This window comes from Mirounga angustirostris, unplaced genomic scaffold, assembly GCF_029215605.1.
Source record: "Mirounga angustirostris isolate CCGP_5_RB_7025 unplaced genomic scaffold, mMirAng1.0.hap1 SCAF_8, whole genome shotgun sequence".
In the NCBI taxonomy this organism is placed as follows: domain Eukaryota; kingdom Metazoa; phylum Chordata; class Mammalia; order Carnivora; family Phocidae; genus Mirounga; species Mirounga angustirostris.
In genome coordinates, this window is record NW_026991716.1 from 76,275,976 (window position 1) to 76,280,719 (window position 4,744).

Here is a 4,744-nt window from a genome sequence, read left to right on the forward strand (position 1 = left end):
GGAGCTGCGTCCCGCAGATCGAGGGGTTCTGAGAAGAAGGGGGCGGCGCAAGAGAGGATCCGGGACGGGGCGGTGCGGAGGGTCCCCGGGTTCCGAGGAGATCTGGGGATGGGGCGGTGCAGGGGTCCGCGGGGATCCGGGGAGGGGGCAGGCCTGGAGGCTGGAGTCCGAGGGATCGAGGGACGGGCGGCTGGGGTCCGAGTGTGTCTGGACGGTGGAGGCCAGACGGGTCCTAGGAGGTGATGCTGAGCTAGGGGTTAGAGGATCCGGAGAGAGGGTGTCGGGCGTCGTCGGAGTGAGTGGGGATGAAGACCGAGTTTAACTGCTGAACAGCTGGATGGCCACCGGGGCCTTCATCCCTGCATCCTCAGTCCAAGACCTTAGCAATTGTTCCTACTCCTGTCCTTTTAGGCCTGAGCCTAATAAGATTTTCAAACTGTGAGGATTCGGGTTTTGTCTGTGTTTAGATTCTTCATCCATTATTCCCTTAGGGCATACTATTCAAAAGCTGTGGGTACATTCATTTAGATGTTTACTGAGGGTCTACTATGCACCAGGGACTGTGCTAGGTGTGGGATATGGCAGTGAACACTACAGGCCAAGCCCCAACTCTCAGAGCTTACACTGTAGAGAGAGGGTCCAACAATAAACGAATGAAAAAATGAATATATGATGTAGAAGAAAGAGCTGAAAATGCAGTGGCAAGTAAGCAAATTTAAAGTATCCTCTTTTCCTTGCTCCAAAATGTAGCCCAGCCCTTTCTAGTTCTCCTCCTTCAGGTTTGCTTTTGTGGTTGGCACAGCCTATTACCCAGAACTGTAACCAGGTAACTTGTAATTTTTAATAGGACCCCTTTTTATTCTCAGAAGTGGTCGATTTTGGTGGATAAATAATAGGGTCATCCTACACAGCTCACAGCTTCCCAAGGTTTCGAAACACTTCTGGAACAGTGGCCATTCGTTCAAAAGGGAATTGCTTTGGCACAGCAGTCACAGGGCTAGACAGGGAATATAAAGGTAGGGAGTGAGCAGGGTTCCTGGTGTCACGGAGCTTACAGTTTGGTAGGAGGCAGAATGTAATAACACTAATAAACACATAAACTATGGTAAGAGCTGTATGCTGCTGAAAGGGGACCTTATAGTGGTTGGCAAACAGGGCTAGAGGGTCACTGAACTTTTCCCTGAAGTCTTGGGAGGTATTTGAAGAATGAAAAAGAGCAATCCATGTACTGGAATAGCATGTGCAAAGACTTTGAGGCAATAGAGGACTGAAAGGAGGCAAACAGGAATAAAAAGCTGAAGAACAGTGAAGTGAGGCTGGAGAGCAGGCTGGGTTTATAGTAGGGAAATTTGGAATGCTGAGTGTACTGGTTTGCTAGGGCTGTCATAACAAATTACCTCTAATTCAGTGGTTTAAAATAAGAAAAATTTATGGGGTGCCTGGCTGGCTGGGTCAGTGGAGCATGAGACTCTTGATCTCAGGGTTGTCAGTTCGAGCCCCATGTTGGGTGTAGAGATTACTTAAAAATAAAATCTTTTTTTAAAAAAGAAATTTATTCTCTCACAGTTCTGGAGGTCAGAAGTCTGAAATCATGTGTTGGTAGGACCATACTTTCTCTGAAGGTTCTAGGGGAGAATCCTCCCTTGCTTCTTTCAGTCTCTGCTGCCTCTAGACGTTCCTTGGCTTGAGGCTACATATCTCTAGTCTCTGCCTCCATCTTCATGGGACCTTCTCTTCTGTCTTATAAGAATACTTGTCATTGGATTTACAGCCCACCCAGATAATGCAGGCTGATCTCATGTCAAGATCCTTAATTGTAGCTGCAAAGACCCTTTTTCCAAATAAGGTCATATTTAGGGGTTAGGGCTTAGACATACCTTTTTGGGGGCCACCATTCAACCCACTATACTGACCTTGTGGAGAAAAGAGAATTGACTTGGTGGGAAATTAGTTATTAATAAACGTATTCCCTGACATATTAAGTAGGGTAAAAACTTCATGTGAACTATGAACTTGGGGCACCTGGGTGGCTCAGTTGGTTAAGTGTCTGCCTTTGGCTCAGATCATGATCCCAGGGTCCTGGGATCGCATCTGGCTCCCTGTTGAGTGGGGAGCCTGCTTCTCCCTCTCCTTCTGCCTGCCACTCCCCCCTGCTTGTGCACTCTCTCTCTCTCTCTCTGTCAAATAAATAAATTAAAAAAAATCTTTAAACTGTGACCTTATGTAGTTAAAAATATATGTATTTGTAAAAATATGTATTATGTATGTAAAATATGTATTATGAATGTAAAATAATATATAAGTCCATATATAAATGGGATTCTTTTCTAGGTGAGGCATTACACTCTGATTTTTACTTTCTTCTTCTTATCTTTGGTACTGTCAGATTTTTTTGAAATCCATTTTATAATTGGAAAAATCCTACAAAGTTCCTTTACAGTTTGAAGAAAAGCTTTTGTAGGAGTATGTGATTTACAGTGCATGAGGAGTGGGTTTTTTCCTGTTCCTATTGATGGAAGTATCTGAGGAAAGGGTTTTAAGCTGTGAGAGAAGCTTCATTTAGAATCTTGAACTTTAAAAGTAGCTGGAATTGGGGGCACCTGGGTGCCTCAATTGGTTACGTGTCTGACTCTTGATTTCAGCTCAGGTCATGATCTCAGGGTGGTGGGGTTGAGAGTCTGCTTGAGATTCTCTGCCTCTCCCTCTGCGCCTCCCCCACCCCCCGCTTGCACGTGCTCTCTCTCTCTCTCAAATAAATAAATACCTTTTAAAAAGTAGCTGGAATTGATTTAAAGTAAGTTGTGGAAATGGTAACTGTGAGGAAACGTTAATTATCTTGACTATAGTGATCATTTCACTGCATATATATATATCAAATCATCATACACCTTAAATGTACACCTTAAATGTGTACATTTTTATTTACTAATTTAGTTGTGGAGCCATAATTATTTATATTACATAAAAATGTATGCTTTTCTTGTTTCCAAATATGAAGTATAAAGAAGTGTAAGTAAACTGCTTTCTAGTTGGAAGACCTGAGGAGGGACATGGTCAGGCATGGACAATGAAAGAAGGTTATATAATGCTAGGCTTGGCCAGTGTCTTGACCAGGTCATCAAACCAGTTGAGATGAGTGATGAAACTATACTTTGTCTTTTCCTTGGCATTTTGAAGTACTCTTAAAGAAGTAGGGAAAAGGGGCGCCTGGGTGGCTCAGTTGGTTAAGCGACTGCCTTCGGCTCAGGTCATGATCCTGGAGTCCCGGGATCGAGTCCCACATCGAGCTCCCTGCTCGGCAGGGAGTCTGCTTCTCCCTCTGACCCTCCTCCCTCTCATGCTCTCTCTCTCATTCTCTCTCTCGCAAATAAATAAAATCTAAAAAAAAAAAAAAAAAAAAAAAGAAGTAGGGAAAAGGCTTAGGTCAAGACTAAATACCCTGCCTGTCACCAGACTCACAAATCTATACATATTTACCCTAAGTCCTAGAATTTAGCGAAGTGCCATTTAGTAAATCAGTCATTGCTTTGAGGCACCAAATGGTATCCTACAGGCATGGGAGAGTTAATGTTCTTTCTAAATCTCCAGGAAATTCCCAAGGAGTATACCACTGGCAAAATCTGACAATTGTTGAATAACTATAGCCCCTCTTCTACAGCAGAGTTTAATATATTGTTCTTGGCAGCAACTGCTTCCTTTCCATTTAATCCATTTTTAAAATTACAGTCTATCCTCACCACAAAAAGGAAATAATAACTGATTGAAAATTAAATTGTACTTGGGTATGTGTGAGTGTCTTAAAATCTGTGCAATGAAAAGCACTTTGAAAAAACAAATTCAGAATTAATGAAGTCACCTGATTGTGACTCTCTCTTATGCTGGGAACTCACTCCCCAACAGATGGTGCTAGCTCTCCTCTAGTTAGAGCTGCTCTGGTCTACCCTTTCTTAAAATGTACCATGCATGACCTTGAAGGTGAGGAGTGATGTGATGATTGGCATAGAATGTATTGTAAACTTTCTTCTATTGCCCGGAACTTTGGCTTATAAAACATTATTCCACACAATCCAGGTGAAAAATCTATGATTGTATCCTCTTATGAAGTTGATTTCTTCCACGGCAGCTATAGGAAATAATTTAAAAGGTCATTTACTTGATAACAATGGATAGTATTTAATTTTTTCAGAAACATTGGCGTACAGAAGGCCCGTCACTTTACTTGCATATTCCCCAAAATGACACTTGGTCTTGAAAATGTTAGAAGTGTGTGCTTCTTCCTAACCTAATTAATTTGACAAATATTTAGTGATGATCTACTGTACGTTAACCATAGTACTAGGAACTGGGGATGAAAAAAGAAGTTACGCTTCATAATTCTGAAAGACTCAGCCCAGTGTTTCCCAGACTTAAGTCATTTTCATATATCCTATGAGATTTTTGCCATGATGTACTGCTTTACTGTAATAGGTTTATTATTTTTCTTTAAATTAGTTTACTTTTATTTTATTTTATTTATTTTATTTTATTTTATTTTTTTTAAGATTTTATTTATTTATTTGACAGAGACAGAGATAGCGAGAGCAGGAACACAAGCAGCGGGAGGGGGAGAGGGAGAAGCAGGCTTCCCCCCGAGGAGGGAGCCCGATGTGGGACTCGATCCCAGGACCCTGGGATCATGACCTGAGCCAAAGGCAGACGCTTAACGACTGAGCCACCCAGGCGCCCAGTTTACTTTTATTTTAAA